The sequence below is a fragment of the Vitis vinifera genome, chromosome 2 (assembly GCF_030704535.1).
Source record: "Vitis vinifera cultivar Pinot Noir 40024 chromosome 2, ASM3070453v1".
Lineage (NCBI taxonomy): Eukaryota > Viridiplantae > Streptophyta > Magnoliopsida > Vitales > Vitaceae > Vitis > Vitis vinifera.
In genome coordinates, this window is record NC_081806.1 from 11,569,163 (window position 1) to 11,588,890 (window position 19,728).

General features: G+C 34.6%; 1 pseudogene; it reads left to right on the forward strand.

The window, feature by feature from the left end:
• Nucleotides 1-4,446: 4,446 nt before the first annotated feature.
• Nucleotides 4,447-9,250, forward strand: LOC100266037 (uncharacterized; annotated as a pseudogene).
• The last annotated feature ends 10,478 nt before the right edge of the window (nucleotides 9,251-19,728 follow it).

Here is a 19,728-nt window from a genome sequence, read left to right on the forward strand (position 1 = left end):
GTAATATAACTTTGTTTTAGTGTGTTTGAAAGTATGTTATAAAGTTTTCTTATATCATATATAAAACACATATACTTGATCTTTATATCATTTATTAGGCTTTAAACTTACTCCTTTTACTAAAATATTTTCAAATACATCTAATTTTAACAAGGAGTGACTCGAATTAAAGGGGTTTTTAGAAATCCATTTAGTTCTTAGTCTTAAGTTTAATATCATGGTGACATTTTGTTATTATAAATTTAATTTACCACTACTATTTTAGATAATTTCTCATATTTGGATTATAGATTTCGTGTCAAAGGATAATTTCATAATTTCTAATTATTTATTTTTAAGATATATGACCTCTTTGGAGATTTGCTTGTAAAATGACTTTCGTGCTTTGCTTGTAGAGCAGAGTGATTACAAATAAAAACCTAGCAAAATAAGAAAATGTAAACATATTGGTAAATCACGTTAAACTTATTCTCAATTTTTTTTATTGCCATTTTCATTAATTTAAAAAAACAAAATTTATTTTTTGAAAAACTTTATTCCCATCACTGCAATGGCAAGATAATGTGGAGAGAAAAATTCTACATGGCTCCCAAGGCTTCTAGATTCGGGATCTCATCTTGAAGCATAGAGAAAATGGGCTTAGAGAAGAGGAGCCCGCCCCTTATCCTATTTGGTTCCCATAAAGTATTTAGGGAAATAAAAAAATGGTAAGAAAAATAATTTTTTTATATTTGATTTTATCATGGAAAATATCAAAATAATTTATTTATTTTAAATCTATTTTTTGTTTTCTTTTACTTTTTATTTCCTTCTATTTTTTCTTTCTATTTTCTTTCTCACATATTTTCCTTCAAATTTGATGGAAAAAAACATAGCCTGAATAAATTTTATTAAGAGAGGGAAAACAAAAGTGCAGACTCCCTTTTTTTTTATTATTATTATTATTATTTGAGTTTTTCCCGCCACCTTTATGGAACACCCGGGGAGGAGCCAAGTTTTCTTCTTATCCTTGGAGAGGTGGGGGACGGTTTCCATAGGCGGGTTGCTAAGACATGTGGCAGACATCACCATCTCGCCACGGTGGTGGTTGAAGAGGGTGACATATTTGCTGAATCATGCACAGTAGAGAAGGTAGAGGCTTGGTGGAGAAGAAAACCAGCTGGAGAGAAGGTTTCAGGGGGAGGACGGGGAAGAGAACTAGGAAGAGAGTTGGAGAAAGGAAGAAAAGTTGGAGAGAGGTTGTCTTGAAGCTTTTCCAAGTATGCTTGCTATGAATCTTATTTCTTTTCATTAATATTTTGTTCCATCTCATTTTTTTGGGTATTTTTCGGTTTTTATTTGTCGTTTGGATGTGATTATAAGATATTATATGTTGTCTTACTGATCTTAGATTGATTGCAAACTTCACACTGGTTTGTTATCCTTTTGCTTTCTGTTTAAATTTGATGTCGAATTTGAATATGGACTTACGTTTGATGCTCGATGCTTAGAAGTTTTTTAGAAGGGCAAAAGACTTCTTTTTTTTCGAGTGTTTTTGAAGTTTTAGTGGGAGAAAGTTGAGTTTTTTATCGTTTTGAAGGTGCGAAATTTTTCCGGGTTTGTGAGGTTTTAGTGAGAGAAAGTCCAATTTTGATGTTTTTAGAGAGAGATTTTATGGGTCTGTGAAGATGTAGTGTAGCATGGTTTATTTTTATTTATATTTTTTTGTGTTTGGAGAAAAGCTTTGTGGGTTTGTGCAAAGTCTTAGTGAGAGAAATATGTGAGAATCAGGTGGAGTTTTAGTGAGAGAAAGTTATCATTTTTTTTTAAGGATCAGAAACTAGAAATCATTGAAGAGAAAAAGAAAGAATCGTTGATCAAAGATATAAACATCAAGAATGAACGGAGGCAACTTGCGCCCTCTGATTTGGAGGCTCATATCGATGACGAGCCTTTGATGTCGTCGACCACCGGAGCTCGGTTCATTCCGATTCTGGAATCTGATGAAAATGAGGAAATGAAGACTGGTGCTACTGATTACTACTCAAAAACCACATATTTTAGATACTAACTTTCATGAGTTTCACACCTTTTGAGTAGTAATTATGCCTAATATGCCGAAGTAATACATTGCTACCCTTGCAAAAGATACTAATGGTTCTTTGTTGAGTTTTGGAGATATTTTAAGGTGATTTTTGAAGCATGGAGTGACAAATGGAAAATGGAATGGAGGAGGATACATAATGTGGATGAAGAGGAAGAGGAAATGCACTTGGACCAAGCTTTGGAGCTTAATTGAAGGTGGTGGAGATTGATTAAACATGAAGAAATGAGAGAAATTGCAAAGAGGAGCCGGAATAGCATGATTTTCGATTTCGCATGACCATGCGAAATGAAACAGAGAGGTTGTGGCTACAGCACATAGGGAAATTGTGAAAAAGTGGTTTCGCATGACCATGTGAAATTTTCGCACAGTCATGTGAAACGCTCCAAAAGAACGAAATTGAAGCTTATGGATTCTCCACTCCGCACCATCATGCGAGATTGCTAGGGGCTCGTGCGAAAATGCATTCTCTCTAGATTCCTTGATGAAGAAGCATCCGGAAGACCTCTAAAATGTTGCTAAGTGTCCTTTTTACCTTGGCCTATAAATAGAAACGGGATTTACTCATTTGAGGACTTTTGATTCATTTTCTAATTGTAGAACTTTTCATACTTCTTCTCTCTATATAATTCTCCACTTTCCTTCAGTTTCTCTTATTTTCTCAGTTGCCAAACATGTCTTGTGAGATCAAATCTCCAAGCATGAGTGGCTAAATCTCATTTTTCTTGGAGGAGGAAGGATCTAGAGGCAAGATCTATGGTGAATTAGAGAATTGAGCTTGAATTGCAAAGGTAATTTGATCCAATTGATTGATTAACTAAAATTTGGGGATTTTTCTCTTCAAATTGTCTTGGATGATTACTACAATGCAAGCTAGGTAGATTCATCAAATTCTTAATGCTAGATTTGATGAGATTGAATAGTTGCATTGTGTGAATCATTGGAAGATAATTTAAGATGAATTGAATATATGATTCAAATTGATCTCTTAGATTAAATTACCTAATTTGAAGAGAAATTAGATCTAGATCTAAAGCTAAATCAAAAATCGGTTTAGATGAAAATTTAGGTTTTCTATCTAACTTGATGAAAATTAGATCTTAACACCTATTCACCATGGAAATTGCTCTCTAGAAAATCCTAACTCCGAGAATCTCACATCTTATTAATTTTCTTCTCTTTTACACTTCATTTTCCTCTCAATTTGAATACATTGTAATTTTGGAATTTTACCATGCATTTTCAAATCAATTTCATTTGATCACAATCATTTCTTATCATCTCATTCAAGCCTTAATTACCAAGAATAATCCATCCTTGTGGACGATACCTAAAAACCACTATGCTACAATAGTTTGTACTAAAACCACTTTTTGATCGAGTACAAATTGCTATAGAAGAGTGAATTAGGTTATAAATTTTGTTTTGATCCAACAAACGACAAAATCTGAGCGATCAAAAATGGCGTCGTTACCGGGGATGGTGCCAAGGTGATTGAGGCATTTTCTTTGGTGAGGATTAACTCTTGTGATCCACATCACAAGATTGGTGAAGTTCTCTTTACCAATTCTCCACTTTCATCTTATTTTTCTTCCAAATTTCATTTTTCTTTTTCTTTTTCTCTTTTGTTTTTTTTGTTGTGTTTTGGTTTTCCTTTGTTTGCTGTGTAGGTGAACCCTTGTATGCTCCATTGGGAACGAAATTCTAAGGGAAGGTTGGAAAGAACTAATTCATCTACTCAAGTGCTGAATATTGGAACTACTACAAATACAATGGAACCTCAAGGTGAAGATCAACTAAGTCAACATGGTCCAAATGAAGAAAATTTCCATTTGTATCGATCTATGAGGGACCATATGCATCCACCAAGAATGAGTGCACCATCATGCATTGTTCCTCCTAGTGAGCAAATGATCATTCGTCCTTATTTGGTGCCACTTCTTCCTCAATTCCATGGAATGGAGAATGAGAATCCTTACACTCACATAAAGGATTTTGAAGAAGTATGTCATACTTTTCAAGAAAGGGATGCATCAATTGATCTTATGAGGCTTAAATTTTTTCCTTTCACTCTCAAGGACAAGGCAAAAGTGTGGTTGAATTCTTTGAGACCGCGAAGTATCCGCTCATGGCCTGAACTACAAGCTGAATTTTTGAAGAAATTTTTTCCAGCTCATCGTACTAGTGGACTGAAGAGACAAATTTCCAATTTTGTGGCCATGGAGAATGAAAAATTTTATGCTTGTTGGGAGAGATATATGGAGGCTGTCAATGCTTGTCCTCATCATGGTTTTGACACTTGGATGTTGGTAAGCTACTTTTATGAAGGTATGTCACCGGCTATGAAACAATTTCTAGAAACCATGTGTGGAGGAGACTTTATGAGCAAAAGTCCTGATGAAGCTTTGGATTTTCTAAACTATGTGGCTGAAATATCTAGATTATGGGATGAACCTCATGGAAAAGATTCCAGCAAAGTCAAGCCCCAAAACAATGCTAAAGGAGGAATGTACACTTTGAATGAGGATGTAGATGTGCAAGTAAAAATGGCAACTCTATCAAGGAGATTGGAAGAACTTGAAGCAAGAGGAGCTAATGAAATCAAAGTGGTAAATGATGTTCCAATGCAAATTGCTCAATGCTCCATATGTCAATCCGGTGAACATATAGTGAGCGAATGCCCCACCATACCAGCTGTTAGAGAAATGTTTATGGAGCAAGCTAATGTTGTTGGATTTGTTAAACACTCCAACAGTTCTCCATTTTCAAACACTTATAATCCGGGGTGGAGGAATCATCCAAACCTATCTTGGAAGAGTGGACAAGGACAATTTTCTTCTAACATGCAAACTTCTCAACCTCAAGCTTCACCGGTAGAACAAGCTATAGTGAATTTGAGTAAAGTGATGGGTGACTTCATTGGAGATCAAAAGAGTATCAATACTCAATTAAATCAAAGGATGGATCATCTGGAGACATCTTTCAATCAAAAATTTGATAGCTTGCAAACCAATCTCACACAAAAATTTGATAATATGTAGCTTGCTATTTCCAAACTCACAAGTATGCATATGGTGCAAGAAAAAGGAAAATTCCCTTCACAACCCCAACAAAATCCAAGGGGAGTTCATGAAATCGGAGAAAAAAATGAAAATTCGGCTAAGGTAGATGAAGTGAAGGAAATCATTACCTTAAGAGGTGGCAAACAAGTTGATCAACCTATGCCAAAACCAAAAGAGAATAAAGGAAGGGAATAAGAAGAAAATGTGAAAGAACAAGAAAAAGAGAAAGAGGTGAATGAAGATGATGGACCAAAGCAAGATGAGATTGTCAGTGAAGAGGTTAAGAAGAAAGATAAGCTCTTATCTCCACCTTTTCCAAAAGCTCTTCAATCAAGGAAGGTGGTAAATAATGCGACTGAGATTTTTGAAGTTCTCAAGCAAGTCAAAGTTAACATACCACTCCTAGACATGATCAAGCAAGTTCCTCCCTATGCCAAGTTCCTTAAAGATTTATGTACAATGAAGAGGGGGCTGAACATCAACAAGAAAGCTTTCTTAACTGAACAAGTTAGTGCAATCATCCAATGTAAGACTCCAATCAAATATAAAGATCCAGGGTGTCCTACCATTTCGGTGAATATTGGAGATACATATGTAGAGAAAGCTCTTCTTGACTTGGATGCAAGTGTAAATCTTCTTCCCTATTCGATGTACAAGCAATTGGGGCTAGGGGAACTCAAGCCTACTTCTATCACATTATCTTTGGCTGATAGGTCAATTAAAATTCCAAGAGGAATGATTGAAGACGTATTGGTTCAAGTGGATAAGTTTTACTATCCGGTTGATTTTATTGTCCTTGATACGGAGCCAATAGCAAGAGAACCTAATCATGTTCCAATCATTCTTGGAAGACCTTTCTTAGCCACAGCAAATGCTTTAATAAATTGCCGGAATGGGGTAATGCAGCTCACTTTTGGGAATATGACTCTTGAGCTGAATATTTTTCATCTATGCAAGAGACATCCAAATCAAGATGAGGATGAACAAGAAGAGGCTTGCTTGATTGATACTCTTATAGAAGAACATGTGGAAGGAATAAGAGAGGAAGAGATGGAGAAGGCTTATGAAGAATTTGAATAAATTGAGCAAGAAGAAAAAATTGAGGAAGCTAATGAAATTGCCTCCATGAATCATCCTATGCAATGGAAAGCAAAAGAAAAACCTTTACCTCTAACCAATGATGAAGAAGAAAAGAAGGAAGAATCACCTAAGCTCGATCTCAAGCCCTTGCCAAGTGATTTAAAATATGCATACCTTGAGGAAGATAAGTTTCCGGTGGTGATTTCTTCAAAATTATCATACCAACAAGAAACTAGCTTGTTGGAAGTTCTAAGAAAATGCAAAGAAGCTATTGGTTGGTCTATTTCAGATCTTAAGGGGATAAGTCCTTTGGTATGCACTCACCACATTTATTTGGAGGAAAATGCTAAGCCAATTCGTCAACCTCAAAGGCGATTGAATCCTCACATGCAAGAAGTTGTTCGAAATAAGGTACTTAAGCTGTTACAAGCTGGAATTATCTACCCTATTTCGGATAGCACTTGGGTGAGTCCTACTCAAGTTGTACCTAAAAAATCAGGAGTGACCGTGGTACAAAATGAAAAGGGAGAATCTATTCCCACAAGATTGATCACGGGATGGAGGGTGTGCATTGACTATCGAAAGCTGAACGTTGTCACAAGAAATGATCATTTTCCTCTTCCATTCATGGACCAAGTATTGGAGAGAGTTTCGGGACATCCTTATTATTGTTTTCTTGATGGTTACTCTGGTTATTTTCAGATTGAGATTGCCTTGGAAGATCAAGAGAAGACAACATTTACTTGCCCTTTTGGTACCTATGCATATAGGAGAATGCCATTTAGTTTATGCAATGCTCCCACAACTTTTCAAAGATGCATGCTAAGTATCTTTAGTGACATGGTGGAGATAATCATGGAAGTTTTCATGGACGACCTTACCATCTATGGTGAGGATTTTGGAGATTGTCTCTCAAATTTGGAAACAATACTTCAAAGGTGCATTGAGAAAAATTTAGTGCTAAATTGGGAGAAATGTCATTTTATGGTAGAAAAAGGCATTGTCTTAGGTCATATTATCTCAAGGAAAGGGATCGAAGTGGATAAAGCAAAGATTGAGATAATTGTGAATCTACCACCACCAACAAATGTTAAAGAAGTTAGACAATTCCTTGGTCATGCAGGTTTTTATAGACGTTTCATCAAGGATTTCTCTAAGCTAGCAAGACCTATGTGTGCCTTACTTGCTAAGGATGCCAAATTCAAATGGGATCAAAATTGTCAACATTGCTTTGAAGAGTTGAAGAGACTATGGACTACTGCACCTGTAGTGAGAAGACCAAATTGGGACCTGCCTTTTGAAGTTATGTGTGATGCAAGTGATCAAGCAATGGGAGCAATTCTAGGGCAAAGAGATGAGGGGAAACCTTATGTTATCTACTATGCAAGTAAAACTCTTAATGAGGCACAAAAGAACTACACCACCACTGAAAAAGAGTTGCTTGCGGTTGTCTTTGCATTAGACAAGTTTAGAGCATATCTTGTTGGAGCTCCTATAGTGATCTTCACCGACCATTCAGCTTTGAAATATTTAGTCAACAAGAAAGACTCTAAAGCAAGGCTAATTTGTTGGATTTTACTTCTTCAAGAATTCAATCTTGAAATAAAGGATAAGAAAGGTGTAGAAAATGTGGTAGCTGACCATCTATCCCGAATTTGTGGAACACATTCCGGAAAGCCCCCCCATCAATGAAGAATTTCCTGATGATGCTCTTTTGAAAGTAGACACCAATCCATGGTATGCTCATATTGCAAATTATCTAGTCACTAGAGAACTACCAAAGGAATGGACTATTCAAGAGAGAAGATTTTTCTTATCCAAGGTGCATGCATACTATTGGGAGGAACCATTTTTGTACAAGTATTATGCTGATCAACTCATTAGGAAGTGTGTACCGGAAGAAGAACAACAAGGAATTCTTATGCAATGCCATGCTTATGCTTGTGGAGGCCATTTCTCCACTCAAAAGACAGCTTTGAAGGTTCTCCAATCAGGTTTTTATTGGCCTACTGTATTTAAAGATGCACATGAAGTTTGTAAGTCTTGTGACAAGTGTCAAAGGCTTGGGAAATTGACAAAGCGACACATGATGCCACTTAATCCCATATTGGTAGTGGAATTATTTGATATATGGGGGATTGATTTCATGGGACCGTTTCCACTCTCTTTTGGATACTCCTATATCCTGGTAGGAGTTGACTATGTGTCAAAATGGGTGGAAGCAATAGCTTGTAAGCATAATGATCACAAAGTGGTTGTTAAATTTCTCAAGGAAAATATATTCACAAGGTTTGGGGTGCCGAAGGCCATTATTAGTGATGGAGGTACTCACTTTTGTAACAAGATATTCAATAACCTTCTCGCTAGATATGGAGTGAAACACAAAGTAGCCACACCTTACCATCCACAAACAAGCGGACAAGTGGAGTTAGCTAACCGTGAAATCAAGAACATCCTGATGAAAGTGGTGAATGCAAACCGCAAAGATTGGGCATTAAGACTTCATGATGCACTTTGGGCTTACCGAACTGCCTAAAAAACAATTCTTGGAATGTCACCATTTAGGTTGGTTTTTGGTAAGGCATGTCATCTACTAGTGGAAATGGAGTATAAAGCATGGTGGGCCATTAAGAAATTGAATTTTGATATGCAAAGAGCTGGGTTGAAGAGATTCCTAGATTTGAATGAGTTAGAGGAGATGAGGAACGAAGCCTACATGAATGCAAAAATTTCTAAGGACAAACTCAAGAGATGGCATGATCAAATTGTCCTTAGGAAAGAGTTTCAAGAGGGACAAAAGGTGTTCCTATATGATTCAAAATTGCACATCTTTCCGGGAAAGCTCAAATCTCGATGGAATGGCCCATACTTGGTTCATAAAGCGTATTCGAATGGAGTAGTCGAAATTTCTAATCCAAAGAATGGATGTATCTTCAAAGTTAATGGACATCGGCTTAAACCATATATGGAACCTATGGTGCAAGAGAAGGAGGAGCTATACCTTCTTGATCCTTCCATAAATTGAGCATTCCAGGTTTGGTGGGCTTAGTCTTCTAAAAGACTAACTAGCCTAATGATCTTGCAATTCTTTTTCTTTGATTTTTTTTGTTTTGTTTTGCTTGTATGTTGTTAGTTTTTTTTTAGTCATTATGAATGATCCCTTTTTAATCATATCAGTTGTGTTTTGAAGGATTTTCTGGATGGATGGAATGCATGAGGCAAAGGAAGAAGGAGTTTTAATGGCCCAACACCAGTGTGCATGTTCATGCCAAAACAGGGGAGTCTTCATGCCAAAAACAGGGGAGTCTTCATGCCAAAACAGGGGAGTTTTCATAGCTTTGGAAATGTGCAAAACAAGTCTCTGTCCTAGTTCGCATGACTGTGTGAAACTGATAAGGGTAGTGCAAAAATTTTTAACCCTCTGGACCATTTTGCATAACTATGCGAACATTTCGCATGACTATGCGAACATTTCGCATGACTATGCGAACATTTCGCATGACTATGCGAAATCCAGCTTAAGCACTGCGGCAAAATGAACCCTCTGGTCCACTTCGCACACTTATACGAAAATTTCGCATGTTTGTGCCAAAATTTTCTCTAAAAGGAAAAAGACAAAATTGCCCCCAATATAAGCCCTGTTTTATTTCGCACCGTTAACTGAAAGTGAGCCTCATGCGAAAACTCTTCATCTTCGTTAGTCATGCAAAATTGAGGAGGAATACCATCGGTCTTTTTTCCATTTCACTCACTCTCTCTCTCACATATCTCCCTTGCCATAAACCACGATCAAACATCGGGAATCTGATTACTTTCAGTTCTTGATTTTCGCTTGAATAATCCCGCGATTTCAAGCATTTCAGGTATTTGAATCTCACTCAATCTCTCTCTGAAATTGCAAGACGAATCTGAGTTGAATAGTCTGAATCATCTTGGGAGATTGCCGCAATTTTTTTTGCGAACTTCGGACAAATTGATATCTATTATTCCATTTCCCAGTTAATTCATCAAATTGTTCGTTGTAATTTTTGTTCTTCTTTGTTACAAATGGGAAATCAAAAACGAAAATCATCAGACATTGAGAAAGAATTTGTGGTGATGAATGATGGAAATGGCGAAGACATTGATCCCGAATCACCTCCGGGATTTTCCCTCTCTGAACCTCCCATTTCTGGACATCGAAACCAGAGGAATGTCGCAAGATCTTCAATGGATAAAGGAAAATCAAAGATGGTTGCTACTCCTGGAAAATTACCGGTGAAGAAAACACGAAGCGTCAGAGCTCGAACTCTTTCAAATTTTCCGGCATCCCCTGCTACTCCTTCAAAGCAACATGCTGTAGTTCAGTCCACTGTTGCTAAAGCCCCTACTCCTACTCCGGTTACAAAATCTGCACCTCCACCAAGCCGACCACCTCAGTTCCAATTCACGAAAGCACCGAAGAAGAAATTAGCCACTGGTGCAAGGGAGGACTACTCAAGTAGAAAATTTCATGAAGAATGTTACTATGATTTCAAGGCTTTTGCTGCATCTTCTCTTACTAAATTCTCCACGGAGCTTTGTTGTCGATATTTTTTAGAGCCATTCATGGTGCCTAGACCATTCTTCTATCCTCGCATAATTCGGGAATTTTACCGCACCATGACCAGCAGAGGAGTCTACCCACCTTCAATGATTTATTTCGAAATTGATGGGAGACAAGGTATGTTGAATTCTGAAATGGTAGCAAGAGCTTTGGATATTCCTTTCACACCTCCAAATCCAGCTGAGTTTCAACCTATTACTCGAACTGAGGCTGCTGAGATGGTGCGGATTGTCTCTCAAAATCAATCCATCAACACACATGCAGTGCTGAGGAGAGAAATATACTCAAAATTTTGGTTCTTGGATCATGTCTTACGCTCTAATGTCTATCCTTGCCAACATGCAATGCAAAGGCGAGAACAAATCCTAGAGGCATTATTCAGAATTATTAGTGGACAATGGTGGACACCTGCTAATTTATTCATGGCTGCCCTGTTCTACTTTGAAGATAAGGTACATCTAAAGCAATTGCAAAGAGCCAAGAAATATCCATTATTCTTCCCGCGCATGTTGGGCACCATATTGGAGTACTATGGCTTCCCTACTAAACCTGATAAAGAAAAGAAACATCATTGTAGGGAAGTTTATACTGTTTCCAGATGGCAAGGTAGTGTGACCAAAACCGAGTCCACTCTCACAAGTGCCTCATTGACTACTGACACTGAACATCATTATGTGCCTCCTCCGAATTTGATCCTTGAAGATTTTGGTGATGGAGAAGATACACCCCCAAGACCACCAGCTACCACCACACCAGGAGCTACTTCTACTCCCCAAAACCCGGATACAGCTGCACATATTTTGGCTAGTCTTTCCTCTACCCCAAACATAGGTCCATCAGCTTCTAATGGCTATGTCCATATATCAGCTGAAGCATTCAATCAACTCTTAGCTCGCTTGGATATGATTCAAGAAAATCAAGCAAACATCCAGCTCACTCAGCGGCAACTTGTCCAAAGAGTTGATGAACTTACCATGGCTGTCCAGCAATGGAATTCTTCTTCTGAGAAGCCAGCTAGTGCTCATGATGCTCATTCTCTGTCCATCCCACCTACACAAGAGACAAATTATACAACAAGGGAGTCCACAGTGCCCACCACCATTTTGACACCTTCAGAGATCACCCCCTCCCATCCATCTCATGCTTAAGGATAGGGAGTGCCCTTACTTTTCTCCTTGACTTCATTTTTTTTAGTGTTCATTTTTTTTATTTTTTTTATTTTTCCTCCTTTCCTAGCACACTTATACTTCTATATTGTTTTGTCATAGTTATAGAAGCTGGAAAACAATGCTTTGCAGGTACTTTTCCCTTCCTTGCTTTACATTTTTTTGGTTAACATTGAGGACAATGTTTATATTGGTTGGGGGGAGGATAGGAAAGGAAGGACTTTTGGTTTTTTGTTGATTTAGAATTGGTTGTTAGATTTTATTTTATTTTTCTTCGTTTGCTTGTGTATTAACTAGATTTTTTTTTAATTGGTAATTTTGTTTTTGAGAAGAACATAGCACTTATGATTGATAAATAAGCATACCTAACTTGAAGGAAGTTGATTTGGAATATCAGCTCATTTGCTTGATCTTAGAAAACTTGTTATGTTGATTGAGTTTGATTTGACTTTGAAGTTTTCATCTTCCCAAGTTTTTTTTCTAATTGAGTCTTGACACACACTGTGCACTCTAGACCCCTAATATAAGATGAAAGACTAATCTAACCCTAAGACTTGGACCCAATTGTCTTAGCAAGTTGAATCATTTTTAAATTGAGTCGAGACACCTTAAGAAGAGGCCAATGCGCCCAATTCAAAAAAAAAAAAAAAAGTTGATTGAATAAAAAGGTTGAGTTATGCTTTCCTTGAAACCTGAGCAAGGTCCGAGGGGTATATGGCCCAAAGGTCTTTAAAACCTGGTGCCCTAAGCCATTATGGTTGGGAGCCACCGACCTCAATGCTCGCTACATGGGTGAATAGGTGGAGTATGACCTCGATTGTAGGTGCTAAGGTATTAGATCCTAAATTGTGGAGTCCGGGGTGAAGTCTGAGGAGTTAGTGGCTGAATTAGTCCTATAAACTTGGTGCCCTATGCCTTATGGTTGGGAGTCATCGATGAATCCCCGCTACATGGACCGTATACTTGGAGATACCTTTAGCATTGCATTCCTACAATTAGACCTTTGAAAAAAAAAAGATGGGTGCATTCTTGACCTATGAAAGAGTGGTTTTTGTTGCTTAAGATAAATTAGGCATGGTTAGGGGGAGGAATAGTTTTGAATAATATATTAGGGGGCTAGTTTAATTTCACTCAAGACTTGTTTGGAAATATCATTTTGGGGAGTTGAAAATGGATATATCTTTGACACTTTGATTTGCATGATGTCTTTTCTATTAGAGATAGTAAATGAGCTTGAGATTTTGATGACACCTATGGATGGTGAGGTGTGTTTCATTTTTGAGCATTTGTGCTATGGGATTTTCAAACACATTTTCCAAATGAGTTTAAGATTTTCTTTTTGAGTAATTTTCTCTTTCTTTTTGTTATACCATTGCTAAGGGACTAGCAATGTGTTTGTTGGGGGGAATGATTACTACTCAAAAACCACATATTTTAGATACTAACTTTCATGAGTTTCACACCTTTTGAGTAGTAATTATGCCTAATATGCCGAAGTAATACATTGCTACCCTTGCAAAAAATACTAATGGTTCTTTGTTGAGTTTTGGAGATATTTTAAGGTGATTTTTGAAGCATGGAGTGACAAATGGAAAATGGAATGGAGGAGGATACATAATGTGGATGAAGAGGAAGAGGAAATGCACTTGGACCAAGCTTTGGAGCTTAATTGAAGGTGGTGGAGATTGATTAAACATGAAGAAATGAGAGAAATTGCAAAGAGGAGTCGGAATAGCATGATTTTCAATTTCGCATGACCATGCGAAATTTTCGCACAATCATGCGAAATGAAACAGAGAGGTTGTGGTTGCAGCACATAGGGAAATTGTGAAAAAGTGGTTTCGCATGACCATGCAAAATTTTCGCACAGTCATGCGAAACGCTCCAGAAGAACGAAATTGAAGCTTATGGATTCTCCACTCCGCACCATCATGCGAGATTGCTAGGGGCTCGTGCGAAAATGCATTCTCTCCAGATTCCTTGATGAAGAAGCATCCAGAAGACCTCTAAAATGTTGCCAAGTGTCCTTTTTACCTTGGCCTATAAATAGAAATGGGATTTACTCATTTGAGGACTTTTGATTCATTTTCTAATTGTAGAACTTTTCATACTTCTTCTCTCTATATAATTCTCCACTTTCCTTCAGTTTCCCTTATTTTCTCGGTAGCCAAACATGTCTTGTGAGATCAAATCTCCAAGCATGAGTGGCTAAATCTCGTTTTTCTTGGAGGAGGGAGGATCTAGAGGCAAGATCTATGGTGAATTAGAGAATTGAGCTTGAATTGCAAAGGTAATTTGATCCAATTGATTGATTAACTGAAATTTGGGGATTTTTCTCTTCAAATTGTCTTGGATGATTACTACAATGCAAGCTAGGTAGATTCATCAAATTCTTAATGCTAGATTTGATGAGATTGAATAGTTGCATTGTGTGAATCATTGGAAGATAATTTAATATGAATTGAATATATGATTCAAATTGATCTCTTAGATTAAATTACCTAATTTGAAGAGAAATTAGATCTAGATCTAAAGCTAAATCAAAAATCGGTTTAGCTGAAAATTTAGGTTTTCTATCTAACTTGATGAAAATTAGATCTTAACACCTATTCACCATGGAAATTGCTCTCTAGAAAATCCTAACTCCGAGAATCTCACATCTTATTAATTTTCTTCTCTTTTACACTTCATTTTCCTCTCAATTTGAATACATTGTAATTTTGGAATTTTATCATGCATTTTCAAATCAATTTCATTTGATCACAATCATTTCTTATCATCTCATTCAAGCCTTAATTACCAAGAATAATCCATCCTTGTGGACGATACCTAAAAACCACTATGCTACAGTAGTTTGTACTAAAACCACTTTTTGATCGAGTACAAATTGCTATAGAAGAGTGAATTAGGTTATAAATTTTGTTTTGATCCAACAAACGACAAAATCTGAGCGATCAGCTACCCATTCTTCTCAAAAATCAAAATGCGAGCTAGTGATCTGCAGCATTTGTTTAGGTGTTTTGCAGTTCACCTATTTTGAAGACGAAAGCAAAAGGTATAATGGAAAAAGGTTCTATTGATGAGTTGACTGTGTCAGTTGCTAACCTATTAAAGAAAGAAAACAATGAGTTTGGTAACCTCCACTCATTTCACCACCAAACCAATTCTTTATTTTTTTTTCTCTCTCCTACTATTTCCTCCACTTTTCCAACCCACATTTCCATTTTAATTCTTCATTTTTTTTTGTATCAAAGTTCAATTTTCCAAAACAATTTTCCATATTTAAATAACTCTCCAAAATTCGAATTTTCCGAAATTCCATTCTCAAAATAGTTTTTCCAAGATTCCAATTTTCAAAATTTAATTTTCCAAAATTCTATTCTCAAATTTAATTTTCCAAAATTCTATTCTCAAATTTAATTTTAAAAACAATTTCTCAAAATTCCAATTTTCCAAGATTTCAAGTTTTTTTTTTAAATTTGAATTTTCGGAATTCCATTTTTAAAATAATTTTTCCAAGTTTCCAATTTTCGAAATTAAATTTTCCAAAATTCCAAACTTAATTTTTAAAATACTATTCTCAAATAATCTTTCAAAACTCTTAATTCTTTCAAATTTAATTTCCAAAACTCCAATTCATAATTTAATCTTCAAAACTCCAATTCTCAAATGATTTTCAAAATTCCAATTTTCACATTTTCAAATAATTTCCAAGATTCCAATTTTCATAATTTAATTTTCAAAACTCAAATTCTCAATTAATTTTCAAAACTCCAATTTCTTTCAAATTTAATTTCCAAAACACCAATTCATAATTTAATTTTCAAAACTCCAATTCTCACATGATTTTCAAAATTTCAATTTCCAAATTTAATTTCCAATTTCTAAAATTCCAATTTCTAAAATTCCAATTTTCACATTTATTATTATTATTATTATTACTTTACTTATTTATTTATTTTTAAAATTCCATCTTCAAATAATTTCCAAGATTCCAATTTTCATAATTTAATTTTCAAAACTCCAATTTCTTTCAAAATTAATTTCCAAAACTCCAATTCATAATTTAATCTTCAAAACTCCAATTCTCAAATGATTTTCAAAATTCCAATTTCCTAATTTAATTTCCAATTTCCAAAAATTTCAATTTTCACATTTGTTTTTTATTATTATTAGTTTATTTATTTATTTTTAAAATTTCATCTTCAAATAATTTCCAAGATTCCAATTTTCATAATTTAATTTTCAAAACTCCAATTCTCAAATGATTTTCAAAATTCCAATTTCCGAATTTAATTTCCAATTTGCATGTTTATTATTATTATTATTTTATTTATTTATTTTTAAAATTCTATTTTCAAATAATTTCCAATATTCTAATTTTCATAATTTAATTTTCAAAACTCCAATTCTCAATTAATTTTTAAAACTCCAATTTCTTTCAAATTTAATTTCCAAAACTCCAATTCATAATTTAATTTTCAAAACTCCAATTTTCAAATAATTTTCAAGATCTCAATTTTCAAATAAATTTAAAAACTCTAGTTTTCTTTCAAATAATTTTAATTTCACTCCAGTTTTCAAATATTTTTTTAATTCTACCACTTTTCATCATTCATTAGGGTTTTAAGTCGCTAAAAATCTTGTTTTTAAATAAACTTGCTACATTTCCTTTCAGGTTAACACTTTTCTCAAATTTTCTTTAATTTTAAAATAATTTTTCGTTTTCCTTGATTTTTAATAAGCATGAATGAATTTTCTAGAAACAATAAAATCCATGAGATTAATTCATGCGAAATCAATTGGGCTTTGGTGGGGGCCTTACATATGAGTTTTCTCTTCTAATTGTCAGTTGTTATGCTTAATGAGTATTGCTTGATCTTTATCTTGCTCTTTGATATGCATGTGATGATTTTATACTTGAGCTAACCCTATTTCCATGATAGCGCACTATTAAGGTATGATCTCATTCTCACTTCGTTTATTCTTATGCATGATTCGCTTTATTATTTGATTATTTCATTTTGGTATCCATTAATTTTTTTACCAATTGTTATGCTTGATTCATCTCATTAGTAGAGACCCGTTTTTAGGAACTTAGAAAGGTGTTACGGTTTTTATCATACCTTCCCAATAAGTAACCTGACCCCCGAGCTCAGATTTGGTTTTTCGCAGACCATCTTTTCCAAATAAGGAGTCACATTTAGAGTTTTCTTTCTTATTTTGTTTTCCCTTTAAAAATAAAACAAAAATAAGTGGCGACTCCAAGTCATTTTCTAAAAAATAAATCATTTTTCAAATAAAAAAACGAGTTCGTCGAGTGGAAACGCATGAGCAGAAATACAAGGTACACACAAAGATAGGTTGAATTTTAATCAATTTTATTTTTGGGCTTTTCTCTTGACCAAATAAGAGGTCTACTTCAACTCTGATGAACCAAAACATTTCAAAGATGTATGCAATGAGATAAAACGTCAGAGATTTCATTTCCATTTACTGCATTGAATTATTCTGTACCTTGATTGGGACTTATCAGACTCAATCCAATAAAGGAACTTTAATATTTATTTAATATATGGAAGGGATTTGGAAATGCTGACTGATGGTATAAGTGATCTATTAAATGAACTTTTATGACACACTTGTATACTCAACTTTCAAACCTTCGGATAAAGTAATTTTGAATAATTTACAAATTGATTGATGAAAGTCATTTGACTTTGAGAGAGTTGCTTCATTAGAACAAGTGGATGGCGAGGTAGGGTTCTAAGTCAGCGACCTTGGATTAGCTTTGCAGTTGAAGCAAATCCATTTTGAATTAATAAACATTCAACTTAAATCCTAACCCAATCCAATCTTTGATGTAAGATATTTAGTTAGAACCTAAATTAATTCTTTTTTTTTTTTCAAACTCGACTTAAGTTCGAATTATACTTGAATTAATCGAGTTAGACTTGGATTGAACAGGTAATTCAGGTATTATCGATTAAATTAAGATGGATTAAACTCGCTAATAATGATCTTTTTAACTTTATTTTTTTATATATTTATACTATTTAAATAGTAAATAACATGTCATTTTGAATGAAATAACAAAAAACTTATCTTACAAGAAAAATAAAACAATACAATACATAATTTTTTTTAAAAATTATTTGAATGATATAAACTTATTGAAATATATAATAATTTAAATCATATATACTAAAAAAATATCAAATGGAGTTCGAATTGGGCTTGGGTTGCTCAAACCCTTGGTCCAAACCCAATTTAAATTGAGTTTGAATTGAAAAAGCTCAACTCAAATATTAAAAATGATTGTTCAAACCCTCTTAAACATCAGGTGTTTGATTCGGGTTGGATTGGCCCTCCCCGGATGTAAACGATTGCCCAGCCATTATGAATCATAGCTTGCAATTTTTTCCTACCCTCTATCTCCTTTTATTTTAGTGCAATTTGCACTCATATCTTGTTCTTATTATCTTTACTTAAAATTTGCTTAAAGGTAAAAAATTAACAAACGCCCAACTTACCCTCACGCCTCATATCCCTGGCGCATGACCAAATTAGATCAAGTACAAGATTGGGCTCTGGGCCCTGAGCTCTAGCTAGGCCTGGCGGGCCTGCCAAATTGGGTAAGTCCATTCATGGCATGGGCCCATCGAAACTGGAGGTTACGGCCCAGGAGCAAGTAGTCCTCTTTGAATATGTTTTTGCATTTTCAAAATATGAAAACAGTTAAGCCGACAATAGGTAGGAGAAATTGTCCGTATTAGACTTTGACTTGGTTTTCAAATGCGGCCACTTTCGCCTTATTGAACTCGAGTTTGAATGGTCCTCTAGATATGGTCCATGCATTTACAACTACTTCATTTTAAGATATTTCAAACAACTTTTTGTCTTTCTTTTTTTTACTTAAAGGATAGCTAATGTTAGGTATCATATCACCACCCAAAAAAAAAATTTATAAAATTACAAATACAGTCACTAATTCAGAGAAAGGGTTTTTTTTTTTAAAAAAAAAAAAACTACATGGCAATGAAGTGATATATAACCTAAAGTAGTTAAAAATAAAAATGGAGAGAGAGAGAGAGAGAGAGAGAGAGGGAGAGGGAGAGGGAGAGGGAGAGGGAGAATGCAAAAGAATATGCTCTTCTCTCAAGTCAACCCGCCTTTTTAAGACTCTACTGTTGGAAGAAAATAGAAGTGACATTTTGGGAATTCTAAAAGACCTCACGCTGTCACGCACTTGGGAATTAAGTTGGGGAACCCCCAATTCAACCACTATTATGTTTAGTTGAATAAAAAATTTCCCTTTTCTTACTTTTATTTTTACCAATATTTTAAAATTCAAAGTATTCATCATATTTTTCTTTTTTAATTGTCTTATTAGAAACTAAGCATAAAAACTAGTCTCATAATTGATTAATAGAAAATTTAAGGGATGAGAGAAATAAAATAAAGAGGAAAAAGAAAAAAGAGAAAAAAATTCTTATACAAGGTTTGATTCTTGGAAAGAATAAAAAATAAATAAATAAATTGTTAAAATTTGATTTTTTTTTTCTCATATTTGGTTTATAACAAATAAATAAATGAAATATAATTAAAATTTATATTTTTGAAAATTATTTAATATTTATAAAAAAATAAATGAAATAAGTTTTAAAAGGTATGTAAATTAATACATTAATTTTAAATCTATAATTCATTTTTCTTCGACTTTTTTTTATTTTATTTTATTTTATTTCTAGT